The sequence below is a fragment of the Neophocaena asiaeorientalis genome, unplaced genomic scaffold (genome assembly GCF_003031525.2).
Source record: "Neophocaena asiaeorientalis asiaeorientalis breed wild unplaced genomic scaffold, Neophocaena_asiaeorientalis_V1.1 scaffold177, whole genome shotgun sequence".
Lineage (NCBI taxonomy): Eukaryota > Metazoa > Chordata > Mammalia > Artiodactyla > Phocoenidae > Neophocaena > Neophocaena asiaeorientalis.
Window position 1 is genome coordinate 9,994,899 of NW_020172779.1, and position 21,418 is coordinate 10,016,316.

General features: G+C 35.1%; 1 long non-coding RNA gene across 1 annotated transcript in view; it reads left to right on the top strand.

The window, feature by feature from the left end:
• LOC112397199 (uncharacterized) overlaps positions 1–20,952 on the top strand; it is a 56,967-nt gene extending 36,015 nt beyond the window's left edge. Inside the window, exon 5 of the long non-coding RNA XR_003002755.1 lies at positions 20,674–20,952. This is a non-coding gene — a long non-coding RNA (uncharacterized LOC112397199). The remainder of the gene's footprint in view (positions 1–20,673) is intronic.
• Positions 20,953–21,418: the final 466 nt, after the last annotated feature.

The following is a 21,418-nucleotide window of genomic DNA, read 5'->3' on the forward strand; positions in this document are numbered from 1 at the left end:
TACATATTTACAGTTCAAGGTTTTGAAGTACAGGGGCCATATATTAGGATTCCCATAGCTTCAGTGCTGAGAAAAGAACCTCCTGATTTGCAGAAGAATTACATGGAATTGACTTTTCCCTAGTAGCCCAATAGCATCCTTTTCAGTTCTCCCTGCCCACAACTGTTTTCCTCCCTGGATATGTCCAGAACGAAGAGAGCCTGAGATTTTGGGGATTCATGGGTATTGAATCTCAGTCAACAGCACAGCAGGAATGAACAATGCTTCTTGAGCTTCTTCTTAACCTCAAGGCTCCTGACTCAGCCATGGAGTCAGTTTTTAATTTCTTCCTCTGCCTGTGTCATCTTTCTCCATAGAGGCTGAGGACCCCTTTATAGAGAATACAGAAGCTAATTCGTTCTTTCCACGGATCAAAATTATCTGGACAAGTTCAAGTGGTAATGTAGGAATGGAAGTGAAAGATAACAACCAAGGGCACTGGGTTATAATAAAATAGGAAAATTGAGTGAAAAGAGCACCTAGTAAGTAGAAATGAGGAATAACCCTCTAAATGAGGTTGACAGCACCTTTTCTTCTGGAGTCAAAACAGAAGAGAACACATCGCTGAAGACTCTCTGTGTCAGGCGGTCCCTGAATATCATGCTGATGTACGTGTTGACCTCTTTGGTTTCCCTGATTTCTGTGCTTGCCATAGCTAACACCCCTGCTGCCTCACCAGAAAAAGAGAGAGGCGTCTCTTAATGATATTTCTGAATGCCAGCCTTTCCAAGAAAAAGAATCCAAGACGCTTATTAATTTAAAAAAATGGGGTAATTGCAGTGTGTCAGATCAAATTTGAACCTGAAGATCAAACATCAAATTTCAGTGCTGTGACAGGAAGTCCCTTTAGATATATGCAAGGTCAGTGAATGTTTAATCAGAGAACAACAACATCCTTCTCACATCAGTGCTCAGATTTTCAAGTTTCACTGGCAGAAATATTCGTTAAAATCTCAATTGCGTAATTTGTTTTTGCTGTCATCTTCACTGCCACCTACTATACTAAAAATATTATTAAGCATTGTATTTTGAATGTAAAAGAAAACATGCATGTGGCATGTCTATACTGTGTATTAAACTTTCTAAATTGTATATCTACGGTAAATGGAGCAATGTATGCATTTTTATTGGGGGAGGACTTAAGTATATAAAGTGTATTGGGGCTTCTCTGTGAAGATTATTCAGGTCTGAGAGATAGGAGTATGTTTATTCTAATCCATGCTCAGCCAAGATTTTCTCGATTTGTAAAATTGGGGCTCTGTCATCTAATACCCTGCTGTAGGCAGAATAATGGTCCTCCAAAGATGTCCATGACCTAATCCCTGGGATCCATGAGTATGTTAGGTTACATGAAAAGGGGAATTAAGGTTGTTGTTGTTTCTAAATGTTTCTAAAAGATAATGCAAACCTCTACCTTCACTTAAGGCCATCCCCAAAGATGAGCAAGTCATTTCTCTCACATTTTTCAGTAGTAGCACCAAAATCATTTATCTTCTGTGTTGGATTCAGAGAACACTGCCTTTCAGGAACCGTGGAGCAGTGGCATTCACAAGCTGAACCTGACATCTGTCCTCATCATTGTGAAGAGTTACCTTGATTTATTATTGGTTGAATTGCCTCTCCAACTCTTTCTTTAGCGGAACAGACTCAAAATACGACCATGAGCCCTTCCCATCTTTACTATTCCTTTCACAGCTAAGACCCAGAACAGAACTGTATGTACTCTCGGTTAAATTATTTTCTTTTCAATTTCTACATTAAAATTACAAATGGCTAGCAGCCCCTCATGAAGCAGGTCCCAACTTTCCACTAAAAGAATCATGAAAAAAGAGGGAAAAAAAAAACAACATTAGATGAGCTGGGTGGAAGAACATTTACCATTCTAGTTTACTCTGCCTCATGAACCTTCCACTGAGCACTTCTTACAAAAGAAAGACTGATTAAAAATGCAGTGGGATAACTCTTTGTTTCAAGATTTGTGCCAACTAGAATTGTGGACAGCTACTTCTCTAATATATGTATTAGTCCTCATTATTTATGAAGCATCAACTGTGTGCCGAGTATTCTAGGTGGTGCAGATAAAGCCATTAATAAGACAAAAAAAGCAATCAGGACTTTATGGAGGTTGCATTCTAATTATGGGATAAGACAACAAATAAACAAGATAGTATCAATGCTGGAGAGAAAAAGACAGTAAGGAGAAAAGGAAATGCTGGGAGGTAGTCTTTTTATTTAGGGGTATCAGGGGATATCCCTAAGGGTGTGCTCCCCAGGGAGCCCTAGTAAAAGGTGTTTCTGGAAGATGGCACAGAAAAATCAAAGACCCTTGAGGTGGGAGGTTTGTTGGCATGTTCAGGAAGAGCAATGAGGAGGCCAGTGTGGCTGGAGCTAATGGCCAAGGGCAAGGTTGGTAGGATTTAGATCTGAGAAGCACAGGTAGCAGAATTGTTACAAGTGATAGAGCTCATTGTAAGGACTTGACTTTTACTTCAACTGAGATGGGAAGTCATTGGAGAGTGTTGAGGAGAAGAACGTTATAATCCCACTTATATTTGAAAACGGTTACTCCCAGCGGCTGTGCTATGCAGAAGCAGCAGAAAGAGGGGCAAGAGCAGAGGCAAAGAGACCAGCCAGGGGGCTATTCTCAGGTAGAGAATTATGGCAGCTGAGTAGTAGGCATTGGTAATGAGAGGGTTGCAAGCTCTGGAAATATCTTAAGGGTTAAGCCAGCAGGACTTGCTGATAAAATGCATGTAATTTGTGAAAGAAAGAAACAAAAGAGAAGTCAAGGCTATTCTAAAGTGTTTTTCTTGAGCAACTAGAAATAATGAAAATGTCATTGTCACAGACTGAATTGTGTCTTCCTGAAATTCATATTTTGAAGTCCTAACCTAACCCCTAAGTGACTGCATTGGAGATAGGGCCTTTAAGGAGGAGGTCAAGGTTAAACAAATGAGGTCATAGGGGTAGAGCCCTGATCCCATAGAACTGGTGTCCTTTTAAAAACGTAAAAGACTCCAGAGCTCCATATTTTTCTGCCACATGTGGACGCAGCAAGAATGTGGCTGTCTACAAGCCAGGAAGAAGACCCTCACCAGAAATCAAATCAGCTGGCACCTTGATCTTGGACTTCCCTGTTACCAGAACTGTGAGAAATAAATTTCTGCTGTTTAAGTCACCCAGTCTATGGCATATTGCTATGGAAACTTGAGCAGACTAATTCAGTCATTAACCAAGAAGCAGAAGGGAGTTTTAGGGTCAGCGATGAGGGAGAAAACAGTCATTCCTCTTTTGGACGCATACAGTTTGACATGCCTATTGACTATCAAAATAAAGATACTGTACAGGCAGTTGGATTAATGAGTCTGCCATTCAGGGGAGCACTCAGGGTAGATATAAGTGTTTATATGTGTATAAATTATATTTAAATCCATGAGACTGGTGATACTAGAGATGAGTGTAGATGGAGAAGAGAAAAAGTCCGCGCACTGAGCCCTGGGCCACTCCAGTACTAAGCAGTCATTGATATGAGGGCAAATGCAAAGGGGACTGAGAGGGATGGCTAAATTGAGAAGAGAACTGAGGAGGTGGAATTTTCTTGAAGGCAATTAAGAAGTGTTTCAAAAGGGAGACTAAGACCGACTGTGTCAGATGATCCATATGTCAGGTGAGATGAGGCTAAGAATCGATCACCGGATTTACCATTGTGGAGGAAGGTCATTGGTAAGTTGTTATGAATTGTTTTAGTATGGTGGTGGGATGACAGTCTGATTGAAGTGGAGCATGGAATAGGGGATTGAAGACAGACAGCGTATCACTGTTCTGAGGTATGATATGTAGACGTCAAAGTTTATTAGAAATGGCCCCTAGCCATCCTGGAACTAAAAGTCTAGTGAGATAGAGTATGCTAGGAATGGTAGAATTTAATACATTTCACTCATTTAAAGTGTGAAAGCAAAAAGAAGAAACAAGTAATAGAGCCAGGAGGAAACCACCATGCCCTCCTCCTAAGTGTAGATAAGTTCCATTAGATGAATATCTGCTATACCTGCGAAACTGCACTGAGGCTAAAAATACCCTGTCTGTAGGCAAAGAGTGACACTTGATGGCTCTCAAAGCCTCATCTCATTTGAGTACAGAGGGCAGCCTATACACAGAGTCTATGAAAAAATAGTAGCAAATAGGAATGAGGAGAATATTCTGAACTCTAAGAGAAAAATATATCAGAGAATTATCCACTGCAGGACCAGAATAAAATGTTTGGACTCTGTTGGAATCCACAGTATAGACTGTAGAGAGAAAGCTGAGATAGATGCCATTAGGAGGGAGTAGGCTTACTGGGAACTCTAAAAGAATAAATTGCAAAGGAGAGATAGAGGATGTAAAGGACCACAGGAAATGTAAATGGAATGAAGTTAAAATCTATCATGGAGAAAGTGAAAGCCAAATTTTTTTTTAACATCTTTATTGGAGTATTATTGCTTTACAATGTTGTGTTAGTTTCTGCTGTATAACAAAGTGAATCAGCTATATGCGTACGTATATCCCCACATCCCCTCCCTCTTGCGTCTCCCTCCCACCCTCCTTAACCCACCCCTCTAGGTAGTCACAAAGTACGGAGCTGATCTCCCTGTGCTATGCAGCTGCTTCCCACTAGCTATCTATTTTACATTTGGTAGTGTATATATGTCAGTGTTACTCTCTCACTTCATTCCAGCTTACACTTCTCCCTCCTCATGTCATCAAGTCCATTCTCTACGTCTGTGTCTTTATTCCTGTCCTGCCCCTAGGTTCATCAGAACCTTGTTTTTTAGATTCCATATATATGTGTTAGCATATGGTATTTGTTTTTCTCTTTCTGACTTACTTCACTCTGTATGACAGACTCTAGGTTCATCGACCTCAGTACAAATAACTCGATTTCGTTTTTTTTATTGAAAGCCAAATTTAAAGTACAAAACGTAAGATCAAATGTGGAGGATACAATTGATAGGCTTTCCAGAATTATTGAAGAAAAAGACAAATGAATAAAAACAAAGGGCACTCAACGTTGAGGACTAAGGTTAAAAATCCAGCTTGGTAAAGATTCTGAAACACTAACAACCAAAAACTTAAGAGAATCCTCCTGAGATGAATGTTTTTCCCCAGTATTTGTTTTGTTTTGTTTTAATTTTCTTTTATTTATTTATTTGTTTTAATTTTTGGCTGTGTTGGGTCTTCGTTACTGTGCACGGGCTTTCTCTACTTGTGGCAAGCGGGGGCTACTCTTCGTTGCAGTACGCGGACTTATTGTCGCGGCTTCTTTTGTTGCAGAGCACGGGCTCTAGGCACGCAGGCTTCAGTAGTTTTGGCACGTGGGCTCACTAGTTGTGGCTCGTAGGCTCTAGAGCGCAGGCTCAGTAGTTGTGGCACACGGGCTTAGTTGCTCCGCGGCATGTGAGATCTTCCCGGGCCAGGGCTTGAACCCGTGTCCCCTGCATTGGCAGGCAGATTCTTAACCACTGTGCCACCAGGGAAGCCCTTTCCCCAGTATTTGGACTGAAAAGAGTTTGATCAAAATTGACGCAATGGGACCATTCTAAATTTTTGAATTACAAAGTTATGTAAGATATATTATGATATATAATAATTAAGCAAGAATAATATTGTCCCAGAAATTGGTCCATAGACCTAGAGCAATGGAATATAAAAAATAATCCAGATGCTTTGTGACCACCTAGAGGGGTGGGATAGGGAGGGTGAGAGGCGGGGAGACTCAAGAGGCAAGAGATATGGGGATATATGTATATGTATAACTGATTCACTTTGTTATAAAGCAGAAACTAACACACCACTGTAAAGCAATTATACTCCAACAAAGATGTTAAAAAAAAAAACCCAGAAAAAGACCCAGTAATATACAGAAATGAGATATATGACAGAGGAGGCATTAAAACAAATGGGAAAATAGTAGACTATTCAAGAAATATATCACATAAAAATGATATCATTCTACTTCATGTGATATGCAAAAACACATTCTAGGTGAATTAAAGGCTTAATGTGTAAAGTAAAACTTTAAAAACTTCCAAAAAAATTATGACCTTAGAAAGGAAAGAATATCTTAAACAAGACCCACAGAACCCAAATCATTAAAAAAAAGATACACTGACTATTTCCAAATTTTATACACTTTTCAGAAAAAGACATAAAAATGACAAGCAGTAAGTAGACCTGGAGAAGATTTTAGAAACACACATAACTGGTAAAGATTTTGTATCTAGAATACAAAGTAGAATAACTCCTACCAACCCATAAGTAAAAGGTAACCAAAAAGAAAACAAATATATGTGAATAGGTAATACACAGGTAAAACAAAGCATTAATGGCTAATAAATTGGAAAAAAAAGCCCAACCTTGCTGGTAGCTAAGGAAGGAAAAATAAAACCCATAATGAGATATATTTTCATGTAACAAGGTTGGCAAAAATGAAACATTCTGATGAAACCAAGTGTTAGCAGGGATGGGAATGAAGTTGGAAACTCCAGTTGCTGGTGAGAGTGCAAATTGCAGCTGCCATTTTGGGAAGAATTAGGCACTATCTAGTAAAATTAAAGTCTATGTAAAGGCACATCTATAGCTCAGTAATTCCATTCTGAGATTCTGACTCTGGATATCCTTTCACAAGAAGACACGTACAAGAATCTTTACAGCCGTGTTGTTTGTAATGGTAAGAAGTTGAAAAGAGCCTAAATGTTCATTTAAAGGAGAATGATCAGATTGCAGTCTATTTAATACCACTTTTAAATTATTCAAGTGAAGATACATATATCATTATAGATAATCTCAAAAACAGAATGCTGAATGAAATAAGCAAGTTACAGAATAGTCTGTGGAATATATCACTTTCATAAGGCTTAGAAACATGCAAAACACTATTATATATAGTTTATGGATATATATAAACATATGCATGTACACATATATATGTAATAAAGTGTATATGTACTAACAATTTTTAGACGTAGGGAAAGATCAACACTAAATTCAGGATAGCAGTTAACTGGTGGTCATAGAGAAACTCCTATTTGTCCTCATAAAGCTTTATTTCATAAACTGGGGGAAGGGCATATTGGTGGTTTTATGATGGATTATACCACTTACAAGCACAAGACAGTTAATGTAACAATACATGACTATAATAATAATACTAATTCACAATTCCAGATTACTTTTACAAACATTGTGAAGTATGTATTATAGGGGATGGGATAATAGTGAAAGTGAAAAATGTCCTGAGTTCTATACCTTATATTTTAGAAATAAATTATAGCATTTCATTTGCCACTGATAACTAGAGAAATAGAGCTTAAGAGTTGTTTTTTTTAAAAGAAAAAAATCTTAGCAATTTCTACATGTAAAATTACAAAAGCAAGACATATGAACTTTCCAAAACACTGGGAAGGTAAAAGCAAATGAAACTTTGTTTTTATAGAAAATGATATAAAAGAACATGGAAGCAGAAAAAAACTAGAAAGCACAAAGAGTAATAGAAGAGATATTAATCACTGCAGCTGAATAGAAAATCATTTAACTGGAATATCCAGTACTTGACCTGTTTGGATTAAGAATTTGGGGGGAGGGGTGATTTGGAAATCTTAACCTCAAAATATGTTTTATAAAACAGAAGTAGAAATATAATGTTGTACACATGAAACTTACAATGTTATAAACTAATGTTACCTCAATAAAAGGAAATCTTATTATATGTTTATATATTCTAGTGCATATGGCATAATTTAAATTTAGAATTTCAAAAGAAAAACAAATTTAAGAAAAAATATTTGTTTTAAAAAAACTTGTATGTTACCTAAATATGTCTTGCCAATCATTGAAGAATGTGTTAAGTATCTGCTATCGCTTTGTTTCTGGATTGATCCGAATATAGGTGAAAAAAATTTTTTAGTAATGAAAAAACATAATGCAACTTCTTATCAGTATTTAATGACAAAATAACAGAACTTCTAATGTGCACTAATTCTCTTAGGTAATTTAGCATCAGGCAATAATATTAAAATAAATGTTTAATTAAAAAGCAGTGGAAAAATAGCTCATCAGAATGATAGTCTGATACGCAGTAAAACAGTGGTTAAGATCACAGACTCCAGAGGTGGTCTGTTGTGTTTGAATATCAGCTCTGATATTTACTGGTTTATAACCTAGGCTAGCTACTTAACTATTCTGTGCCTAATTTGCTCATCTGTAAAAGAGAGAATAAAAATAGAGGCCAGGTATAATATTTAAAATATTCATCCACTAGTAATGTAACAAATTATCTTTGGATAAATACATACATTAAAATATTTTATTGTCTAAATACACAGAGTATAGTGCTTAATAAGGAATACGTCATAGGGCCAATTCTTTATCAAATCATTTTATTAATTTACCAATCATTTGTTAATTGTAAGAAATTATTATTGTGTTTTTTTGTTTAACTGAGCTGCCACTAGTTAAATGAGATTCCTATTAAGCCATAATTTGACATAGGAATTGCATCAAAATTTCCCAACAGCCCCATTAAATTGATTATCATTAGGTCCTTGGTGCCTGGGGCTTTGTTGCCGCCAGAAGGTGGTTCAGTGTCTAGTGCTTTACTGCAGCCAGAGGTGGTTAGATGCATTGCCTACAAGTCATTTCCAGGTATTCATTTAGAAGCCAATGTAAGTTATACTGCTTGGTCCGCGATGAAAATGCTGCTAGTAATAACACCTGCAGTGCCACCTAGTCAGATATCCCTGACAGTGGTGGCCTTCTCAGGAGCAGCTGGCAGGTACTGCAGACACCCCTGGCACCAAAGCCATCCCTGTAGCCTTAGTTGGTCTACATTCATCTTCCCTCCTACCACCCAGCATCACTCCCAGACCTCATTACATGCCTCTCTGGCCACTGCTGCGTAACATTATTTGGTGAACCGTAGTTAAAGAGTTGCTCTTTACCAACTAATATGAATGGGTTTCAATATTTCTCTGACTCATATGGCAGTATTATGTGTACCACCTGATAGTATATACTCTTATAGGGCCTTACAGAACTTTGTGAAAATTATATAAGTTAATACAGGTAAAGCTCTTAGAAAAATGCCTCACATATGGCAACCTCTCAATATATGCTACCCATTATTATTAGCTAAATTATTTTAACAACATTTTTAGAAGCTGAAAGAGGCTGCAATAAATTCTCAATAGAAAAAAAATCCCATTGTTCTTACTGTAAATTTGTTGGTCAAACTTCTCTTCCAGTTTGTACTTCTTGAGTATCTCTAGTTCAGTCATACATGATACTTTTTTGGTGAAATTTATAATATTTTCAACATGTAAAACATCCAATGATAGAATGATAGAGTTCTTTCCTATTTCAAATGCGCTCTGTAGTAATGAGTTCTTACCTTAGTAGTTTAGTCATTACTACATCATGAAGTAATAATTTGTGCTCCAAGATATAACCTAATCACCAATATTCTATCATTTAAATTGTCAGTTAAATGATGGTTTTCTGTATAGTAAAACAAGTAAATGGATTAGTTTTCTTAGTAAGTAGCAAAGGTTTAAAACACAAAATCTAACATTAAGTTTTTAACAAAATACATACTTAAAATTATTTTTTAAAACTTTAAAATTACAGGAAAATATTTGACAGATAAACATAAAATAAAAGGGCAGGTAAGAATTACATTATCGGAGAAGAAAGAATGCAAAGAAAAAGGTATTAAATTCTTATTCTTTTAAAAAAGACATTCTTCTTTTCACATTCTCTCCTCTGCCAATGCTTCTGTCTTCCTACTGACTTACAAAAAGAGATTCCTGTTCTTCTTGTCCACCTTTTAATTGCTCTTCTCCCAAGAAGGATGAATGGCTATTCTGATTTATACATGTTGTCAGTGGGGTCTCAAAAACATCTCATTCTGTCTCTCTGTCCCTATGTCTGTCTCTGTCTCTGCATCTCTTTTTCCCTCTCTCCCTCCCTCTCTCAAGCATAGTGGACTGTCTTTTCTGGGTCTTGATTCCGTGTAATAAACCTGCCTCTGCTCTCTGCATTTAAGCCTGTAACTAAACCAGGCAGACCCTGTTGTTCCAGTTCCGATTTCTTCAATTCAGAGGGAAAGGAAAGGTTAGCCAGACCTTTGCCTCAAGTCCCTACTATCTTTAATAATTCAAATTTACTGGGAAATATTATAGTGGTACAACATTTGGTCAATTTGGCATAATTTATTTATTCAATAAATATTTATATCAAATGTCTACTACATTTTAGACACAATCCTAGAGTTTTAGTATATATTAGTGGGAAAAAAGACACATACTCCTGTTCTTATGTATCTTATATCTTTTTATTTATACTCCTGGCCAAAACCCTTGAAAAGGGCTGAAGAGTAAAATTTAGAGAGGAAGAAAGATAACAACATTACACACTCCTTCATGATAAACAAAAAAAATCCTTTCAGCAAACTAAAAATAAAAGAGAACTTCTTCAATCTGATTAGGAGTTTATATAAAGAGTTTTATAGGTATTGTCATCCTTAATGGCGAAAGACTGAATGTCTTCTTGCTAAGACTGGAAGCAAGGCAAGGATGTCCACTCTCATAACTTAAAGGCAAGAGTAATTTGGAGGTTCTAACAAGTATAGTAAGGCAAGAAAAAGAAACAAAAGATATAAAGATTGGAAAGAAAGATGTAAGTCCATTTTTATTCACAGATAATATGATTGCATACATACAATATGTAAGGGGATTTGCAAATTACCAAAAGTAATCATTTATTTTGCCAAAATTATTGCATATAAAATCTATATACAAAAATCAGTCATACTTCTATATACTAACAAAAAACTTTTGGAAAATACAATAAAATATGTAAAAACACTCATCTTAAATATTTATAATAAATTTAATTAAAGATGTATAAAGCCTCTACACTAAAAAAAAAAAAATGCTCCTGGAATACCTAATTAATTGGAAATACACCATGTTTATGGGTTGAAAGACTAGATAGTTTTTAAGTTGGTGGTTCTCTATCAGCTTATAGATTGAATGTAATCCCAGTTGATATCACAAAAATTAAAAAAAAAAGAAGAAAGATATGGAAAGCTACTTCTAAGATTGGTATGGGCATGTGTATAGCCTAAAAAATCTTGAAAACAAAGAACAAAGTTGGAAAACTTATATCACCTGACAATAGCAAGGTTGGGATACCTAAACTGTCAGATTTCAGGATTTACTATAATTCTACTCGAAATCAAGATTGTCTGGTATTGACATAAAGATAAATCTGTGGGAAAAAAAGGGAAGCCCAAGAGTAACTAATCACGTATATGACCAACTGATTTCAAGACAGTGCCTAAGAAATTCATTGGGGAAAAGAGCAGTCTTTCCACTAAATGGTCCTGAAGCAACTGGCTATTCATATTTAAAACATGAAGCTTAACCCCTTTCTCACAGCATAAGAAAAAAGTTAACTTAAGATACAGACTTAAATGTGAATGCTAAAGCAATCAAATTTTTTAAAGAAAACAGAGGGGAATTTCTTTATCACTCTGTTAAATTGGACTTTATCAAATTAAAAACTTCTCCTCAAAACATTATCATTAAATGTAAAAATACAAGCCACAGCCTGGGAAAAGCTATTTGAAATAAAATATAACTGATGAACTCATATGTAGAATGTTCAGAGAACTCTGATAAATCAAAAAGGAAAAAGATGAACACCCAACTTTTAAAAAATGGTAAATAATTTAAATAGGAACCTCACAAAAGAAAATATCAAAATGGCCTATAAGCATATGGAAAGGTACACAACATCATTAGTCTTCAGAGATGCAAATGATGAGATATTTCCCCAAACCACCAGAATGGCTAAATTTTATAACACCAACAATATTGTGTCATAGGTTGCTAAGAGCACCCTGAAGTTCAGTGATTTACTAGAAGGACTCAAATAGAGTAAATAATTCTCCCAGCAGTGATGCGTGACAAAACATATGGAATACTGTTAAACAGGGAAGCTCAACCAAGCCTTGGTATCCAGGGACTTTATTGGAGTTTTGTCACATAGGCATGGAGTGTCATGTAGCTGACCTTATTACTTGGTCTCCAGTCCCTCAGAGGTTAGACTGATATAGCATGGTCCATTTTTCCCATCATAAATCACATTGTTAGCAGGAATGCTTGGTCTGGTATACAAAGTCACTTTTATCAGGCAAGACATTCTGAGGATTCAAGGTTACTTTCAGGAGCTGGTCAAGGAGGAGTTGATTGTTGGCACGCGCAGGGTTTGAGCACCCTAAACCTGGTGAGTTAAACATTTATTGGAGAAATATAAAGTGTTGGTGATGATATGGAGAAACTAGAACTCTTATGCATTGCTTGTGGGAAGTTAAAATGGCAAAATCACTCTGGAAAACTTTTTAAAGTTTGTAAAAATATTAAAGTACACATACTCTGTGACCAAGAAATTTCACTCACACATATATGCCAAAGAGAAATAAGTGTATATGTCCATAAAATATTTCACAGGAAGATTCATAGCAGCTTTATTCATTATATTAAAAAATGGAAACAGACTAAATGTCTATGGACAGGATAATAAATAAATTGTAGTATATTCATACAATGAAATATTACTCAGAAATTAAAAGGAATAAACTACTGGTGTACATAACAGTATTGAAAGAGTCCTTAACATTTGCTCTTGATCAAAAGAAGACAGACACAAAAGAATATAAACTGTAAAAATTTCATGACTATGAAGTTCAAAAACAAACAAAATGTATCTAATGTTACAGAAGTCAGAATAATGGCCAAGCAGTTAGGAAGAGATATTGACCACAGAGAATTGTCTGAGTTGTTGGAAATACTATAACTTGATATGGAAGGTAGTCACAGAGATACAGACCTGAAAAATTCATTGAGCCAAATAATTAATATTCGTGTATTTTACTACATGTACTTTTTTCTTTAAATAATAAAATGCTTAATTTTTTTGAATTTCTTAAAAGTTTCTATCACATGGTATGCTCTGAACCAGTATATCTGAATGAATGAACAACTGAATGAATGCTTATCTTGATATTTTTGCTCTGTTCCCATGCTCATCAAGCCATATTCTGAAAATAAATATGTCTATCTTTGTATAATTATCTATAGGAAGAGAATGCAATGAGCAGAAGGCACAGGCAAATAGTTCACTTGATGATTTTATTTTTATTGTAATTGAATACGTTGTCATTCTAGTATTTATGGGTCAGTATCATGTGAATTTAGAAATGGAGGCCAATACCTAAGAACTGGATTATCACTGGGTATATTAGCAATTTTATTTCAAATGAAGAAAGCTCAAAATTAGACTGTGAGATAGAGGGATTTCTGTAAGGTTTTCTCCCTCATGTATACCTGCCTGAGTGCTCTGTCAGCCTTTGTAAGGCAAAAAACTGTTACATTAAATACTTCTATCAAACTGCTTGACATGTTAATTTCTTAAAAACTCAGAATTATTATTGTGAGCTTCTCTGATTATATTATGTGATATTATTGCTCATAGAACAATAGAATGTTGTGGTTAGAAGAGATCTTAGTAGCTGTCTAGAGCAATCCCTTCATTTTAAATATGGGGAAACTAGACATTCCTTTACTTGAGATTTAAGGGCTTGATGGGTTCTTTGTGGGTTTGCTGAGCTATGAACTAATTCTGAATTTCCTGCCCCATGACCTCTTTTTATGTGAAACAAATACATTTTTCTGTGTTTACCAACCTGTTCTTAATACTTTCCCCCCTTGCAGCCAGGAATATTTCTAACTAATGCAAACCTCTTTACACATGATCTATTACAGACTTGTACTTTTACAAATGGAGCATTTGAAAGCCAAGAGAAATTAATTTCCTGAATGATACCTGACTTTTCAACGTCACTGCTTCAGCAATAGTCAGTGGTGTAATATCTTCAGAGTACTGGAAGAAAGAACTTGGGACTTAGAACTTTACATTCAACTAAGTAATCATCTAAAAATGAGGATGCAATAATAATATTCCTATGCATACAAAGTTTCTCAGAAATTTTACCACATTAAGCCTCTTTGAAAGAGCTGTTGAAGGTTATACCCCAGCAAGACAAAGCATAAATCTGGGAGTTAATAATAAAGTATACGAAATATAAATAAATTAAGATTTTAATAAGATATATCCTAAATAAAGAATTACTTATAAAAATATTTGTAATAACTTCGAAATTTAAGAGTGATGGTGGGAAATAAGAGCTGCTCTGCGAGAAATACATATACTGCTAAACTTTGAGCATGGAGAGGGAAAGTAAATTTAAGTGTGGATGGTACTAAATCAGGATTCAATCTCTCTAATTCAAGGTAGAAAGGAGTAAAACTATAAGCAAAAAGAGCTTAGTAATTAGAAGGCATAAGATTAAGGGGCAAAATTAAATCATAATATTTACATATACACATATTTATTATATACTGTGCTCATTGGTCAAAGAGAACACTCAGACTGTATTATAACAAGAACAGCAACAACAAATATAGAATAAACTAATTTTCATCACTGATTTCTGTAAGAAACATTCTTAATGGACATGTAAGACTGAAAAATGAAGTTACTGTAAAAAATGTGAGGCAAATGTAAACCAGAAGAAATATAGAGTAGCAATATTAGCACAGCACAAGACAGATTCTATGACAGCAGCATAAGCAGTGGCAAAGAGGAGTGCTGCTTACTGTGAAAAACAGTGATTGATCTAGAAGACAGAACAATCAGCAAATATATGCATGTAACTGCATGTAAGCTCAAAATATATTAAAGCAGCAAGTGACAGATTAATGCAGTGATTAATCTTGTAACTGGACATTTTAACATATCACTCTCAGAAACTGATAAAAAGAGCAGAAAAAACAAACAAGACCATAAATTTGTCTGAGTTAATGAATGAGGATAATCCAGAGATACATAGAGAATTTTCTGTACCATTTGGAACAGTCACAAAAATCTGTCACTTGCTAGACCACAAATGTATCTTTAAACTATTCTAAAGAATTAACATTTTACCATACAATTTCTCCTATACATACACAAAACACATAAAGTTAGAAATGAATGTCCAAAAGGATAAAATTTTAAATCACTTATGTCTTTAAATCAATAAAGCACTTATGGAAAACCCCTGTATTAGAGAAGATGAACAGTAAGTGACAAAATACTTAGAGCTAAATGACAATGAAACAATGCAAAACAAAATGTGTGGGATGTATTATGTATTTTTTTAAAATCCATAGATAGGGAAAATAGAAAGACCAAAAACATGAGCTAAGCATTCAACATAAAATCTAGCAATAAAGAGCAAAAAGCCTTATATGTCCAGTGCTGTGGAAGTCCAGGTAAATATCTTAGCTGCTTTAAAATACACACATTCATAACAAATTTATTTTAAATACATTTCTGAGTGCACAAGACAGTATGGGAAATCCCCAAAGGCCAGGAATAATAAAGAGAGGTCTGTAATTACAGAGAAACCTACAAGAGAACTTGCAAACCTATGCTTCCCTAGGATCTAAGCCAGTATTTGGAACTCAGAATTTGAGGTATTATTCTGTCTTGAAAGAATAGGAGACAAGTCTTCAGGGCTATGCCAGGTCAGTGAGTTCCTTAGAATCTGAAGCCCAAATAAGGATTCTTGTGCAGGAAATTAAGGAAGTACTACTAGAAGAAACCAGTAAAGAGTGGAGAAAATAAAAGAGGAAAGAGGAGGAAGCCAAGCAAAGGTATAATCTGAGGCAAAGTCCTATTAAGGTAGCTTCAACCTGATCTCACAGAGGGATTCTAATTTTATTATTTAGTTATATATCATTATTTGTATAAGTTAATATAATATATAACTTTTGGTTATAGTAATTTTATTATAATATTGAGATGTTATCATTATCATAAAAATAATATTATAATAAATAATTTATCCTGACCCAAGGAAAAGAAAACTGGGTTTTCAAAGTCTTGCACCTATCTGTAATTAGCTAAGGGCATGTAGGGGGAATTTGGGGGGATAAACTCTTAGTAACTTCTAGTTCTGTGGGCAGACTCAATACAATGGCTCTGGTAGTCCAAAGGAGGTCCTCTGATGAAGGTCTTTAGGTTAAAATGGATTTGACGGAATCTGTGCATATCACTAACATTTTCTGCTAAAGTGTGGGAACAGAAATGGAGAGACCCAGTATTCCTGGATACTCAAAGAAGTACAACTTCCATAAAAGTGTGGGCATGGGGACATCTAACTACTTAGAAATTGAAGCAATGAAAGAGCTTATTTATTTCTTCCTCTGTACCATGGAAATACTTTTAACAAAAAACAATAGTATTTCTTTAGAATTTATGGCTATAGGTTATGTTGTCACATGCAACTTACATATACTATCCTCAGGACCAGTCGCAGTGAGGCCCAATGCAAAATTAAAATGTGAGGTTCTTTGCTTAAAAATTATTACAAACTTCAAGATGATGACAACAGAGCATTAAGCCAAGTATGATGATCTTCCCAGTGTGGGGCCCTGTGTGACTGCATAGGTCACATACTGTGAAGCTGACCTTAATCACCTTCTCAATAAGATAATCAATAGGCCAACATACATACATACGTACATACATACATCTATATGTAAGTACATACATACATGAATGAATGTTGTTTCATGTTGGTAACATTTGGAACATGCTGTAGAAATGAATTTAAATCTTATCTTGAGAAAACCATGCCCAATCTATGTCCCTTAGAGTCTCTACGGAATAAATGGAGCTAATTACCAACTTAAAATGAAAAAAATATTTACAAAACACACATTTCCAAGAGAAGAGGCAATAGAAATTGCAAACAGAAGAGTTACACACCCAAGATCAGATACTAGAATTATTATATAAAGAATAAAAGAAATAGAAAATTATAATACAAAATATATGAGAAACAAGAGGCTATAAATAGTAACCAGAATTTTTTTTTAAGGAACAACATGGGAATTCTACAAGTGAAGGATATAATTGTTGAAATACAAAACTTAATAGATGAGGAGTTCTGCTTTCATGTATGACACAGCAACATCAAGGTAGATCATCCACCTACAGATAACAATTATTGACTCTGAGCAAAATTTAAAAAGCAACTCTTTACATATCCATTACCATTGGCAAAAAAAAAAAATTAAATTAAAAAATAAATAAATAAATAAAATAAAAAGCAACTACTGAAGGTAGACTTTAGGGACGAGCTGAAATCTGGAAGAAGAGATGGGACTGGGTGAGATCCTCACCTTAGCAGTTGTGGCCTGAGGGTCAGCTCTGGTCATTCCATGTGGAGGAGCCTGAAGCTCTGATAAAAACACGTCATCTTTCTTGCACAAGGAATAAAGAAGCTGGGGTGGTGATCTTTATTGCCCCAAAGTGAGGGACTTATCCAAAAGAAAAGGGACAGGTAAGGGGAACTGTGGTCAGGTTGTACTCGTAACTTTGTCCCATCTCTGCCTGATTGCTGAAGTACACGTTTATAGGACAGACAGCAAAGAACCCAGCAAAGTAAACATATAAAAATGCCTTCAATTGCACAGAGATCTGAGCTAATGCATTCTGTAGGAGAATTTGTTAAACCAAGTAACAAGCAAATGAATACAACACTCTTTTGAGGAGTAAGGGCCTTTGAACCCAAAGACCGCCTATAATATAACATTCAAAATGCAAAGGATAGAATCCAGAATTACTCAAAATACAAAGAAGCAGGAAAATATAATCTATTAGAAAAAAACAATGAAGAGAGTCTCAATCTCATTAGTAATCAGAGAAGTGAAAATTAAGAGAATACATAGATACTTTATACTCATTACAATGACAAAAATGAAAGTTTAATAATATAAGGTGTTGGAGAAGATGAAGAGAAAGAAAATCTCACGCTGTTATTTTGAGAGTGTAAACTGAAGTAGCTGTTAGGAGAACCATCTGAAAGTTCATATTAAAATGAATAACAAATATATATTCCATGCAGGATTTCACTCCTGAGTATGAATATACACCTTGGAGAAATTCCACACAAGAGCAGAGGGGCACACGCAACAAGAATATAATTTCAGCATTGCTTTTTTTGCAAAGAAGTGAAATATCCTAGGTGTTATCCTTGGGGGAAAACTTCAGTGAATTATAGTCCATGGCTAGGTGGGATACTGTGTATTGGCCAGATGAAATGAGCTATATCTACATAGAGAAAGTACTAAAGTAACGATACTTAAAAGGAAAACAGAATGTGATTTAAAGCTCAATAACATTTACTTAAATTTTAAACATGCACTTGCATATACAATACTTTATGAATATATATTACATATGTATTATATATATATAAACATAGATGGGAAAGATATATATTAAATATACAAGACTCTGTTTATAAAAGTGTGAATTGAGTTTGGAGGGTAGGCAGTAGGGTTGCCAGATTTAGCAAATAAAATTACAGGGCATCTGGTTACATTTGAATTTCAGATAAAAGATAAATAATACTTACTAATACCCAATTTAATATTGGATTATTAAATACTTACTAATACCCAATTTAATATTGGATTAAAAAGACCTTCCCATCCTTAGGAATTTCAGCCTGAGGGGACATACACAGAAAAGCAAGAGTAGTAGATTCTTTTCTTTTAGTCCCAAATATTGCACGAGACACACTTATACTAAATATATGTACTAAAAGAATTTTTTATCTGAAATTTGAATTTAAGTGGGCATCCTGTATTTTATCTGTCAAGCCTAATATGGAGAGAAGCAATAACATATAATAAGGAACAAAAGGTCTTGCACAGACATATCATAATGTGTTATGTCCAAAAACTATTGCCAACTCAATTCTGATACAGAATTTAAAAAACATCAGTAAATAACTCAACCATGTAATCTTACATAAATTATTTTGGGAATACAAATTATAGGTTTAAGTGATGTCATAAAATCTTGGGAGAAAATAATTCTAATATGTCAAGTACTTTAAAAAGTGGAGAAAATTTGTCCTTGGTTTTATTTCCTTGGAAGGGACAAGCATTTTCCTGAGATGGTCATATTCCATCTCATGCTACTCAGCACGAAGTCCTTCTTGAGTACATTCACTAAATATTAAATACAAAGTTGATTTTAGTCTACCAAAAATATAATCTTATTTAATAAGCACCATTTCTTATTCTATAGAATGTGTGTGTAGGTTTATTAGAATTTGCTCATTTAAGCTTTAAACTACTGTGCTAATGTACTTATTGCTATTAATCATCTCAGCTCTTCTTTTATTCAGGGAAAAGAAAACTTAGCTCACCTGATTTACCTTATGTCTTTGCTTGTAATTGCAAATAAAATGAAAATGTTGCTGTACCCAGTTTAAATCTAACAAGATGCATAGTGGTGTTTTTTCAGTAAAATGATGTAGACCAATTGAGATCTTTTCCTCTATACTTTATGTAAGTTCTCTACATAATGATTAAGTAACCTATAGAATGCCAAGTGTTGTATCCACATTGCATAGTGATGGAGGATCCTGGCCCAAAATTTGGTTCACATGTTGAGAATGATGACACCATGTACGCTCCTCGTGCGTAGGAAAAGGTTTGTGACTCACAGAATGAGGCTTTCTGGGTACAGCAGGATAGACTCCCCAAGCTCATCCCAAAAGGGCTTGAGATAGTATGGAAAGGAGGCTGGCTTGGGTGTTTATGATACTGGATGTTGGGGGTAGGAAGGGGCGGGGGCTTTCCATGCATAGGACAGGGCTTGTGTAGTATGAATTTTCCATTCATGCCAAAGGAGGGAGAACTGGGCTTTCTTATCAGTTTGATCAGATGTGGGGCAGGAGGAAAAGAAGAAGTAGATCTTAAAAGCTGTCAGCAGTCAAACATCACAATGGAGTCAGACCCTTTACTACAAGTGCTAATAAAAGAAATGGAATCCTAGTGATTGAGGAAATACAATTGACTAGAGTTTTATATCATCACATTGCATTATAATGGAATTGAAATATATGAAGTAACCCAATCACAAATTAAACATAAATAATAGAAGAGCAGGATAAACATGGCTATGCACAAAGGGCCTAATGGAATTGGAAGAATAATATTACTATAAGAAATATGAGTGTTAATGGCAATACCAGTTAAATTAAAAACGTTACTTTTTAATAACATTACTTTATGTAGTATTTAGCAGATGCAGTGGCCATCTCTCAGAAGATTAGAGAAATACTTTATTGTAATTCAAACTCAAAATATTGCTTAGAAAACCTGACGTGATCAATGACTTTTTTGTTGTTGTTGCCATTTCAAATTAAACTGAGCAAGGATTTCAGACAGAAAGGAAATTATGAATAAAATCAAGTCTAGGTTTGTTTCCACTTTTTGACATTTCTAGAATGGTGTCATTCATTTTATAGAGTTTAGTCAAACTGTGAAGCAGCAGCAATCTCAGAATTTGGATGGTATTTTGAGATATTCTAAACATTGGTTTTGAGAATTAGCCATAAAGCATAGTTCAATCCTAGCTGAAAAGTATTCTTATACTGACACCTTCCTTTTCTCTTCCTTCCAGACAGCACTGACCTTCCATTGTTGTTGAAACCATCGGTGGTAATGAATACTCAACTGTGTAGCCAAAGAAATGTGATGGAGTGTCAAGTGACACCTCCCACCCCCAACATACTGTTTTGCATTTACTGAATGACATTTGTAAGACTTCCTCTCCTCCACGCCTAAGACTTCTACTCTGTAAAATGTAAAGATTGCCTCCCCCCAACACATATTAACTAGGGCTTCTTTCGTTTCTGAAATTCTAAGCTCCTTTACCTTCTCTCAGTTTTTCTAATTAAATAAGAAGTAATTATAAGCCTGTGTGTCTTATTCTTCTTGCTTATTCTCCGAGTTTTGCCTCTCTGCAAAAGGGCCTCAGAGTAGGTAGCCTGTATCTCTCAGTTATTTTGATTTACTAAGGCTTATATTTATTTCTTTATACAAAAGCAAATCTACATATTATAGATATTTGAGAAAAAACAATCTGAAAAAATAAATATGAAGAAAAATCAATAACGATGGTGCAGTGGAGAAAAAGAGCGCAGGCTAAGGAGATAAAGATAACAAGGAGAGGCATTTCGAAGATGATGGTCAGGGAAGGAGTCTCCAAAGTGATGACTTTTTGAGAAGCTCCTGAAAAGAGTGAGGATCTGAACTGTGATGCTGGAGAAGTAGCATTCCAGACCAGAAGGAACAGTATGTGCAAAATCCGCAAATGAGAGGAAACTTGGTGCGTTCAAACACCGACCAGATGACCAGAAGGCCTT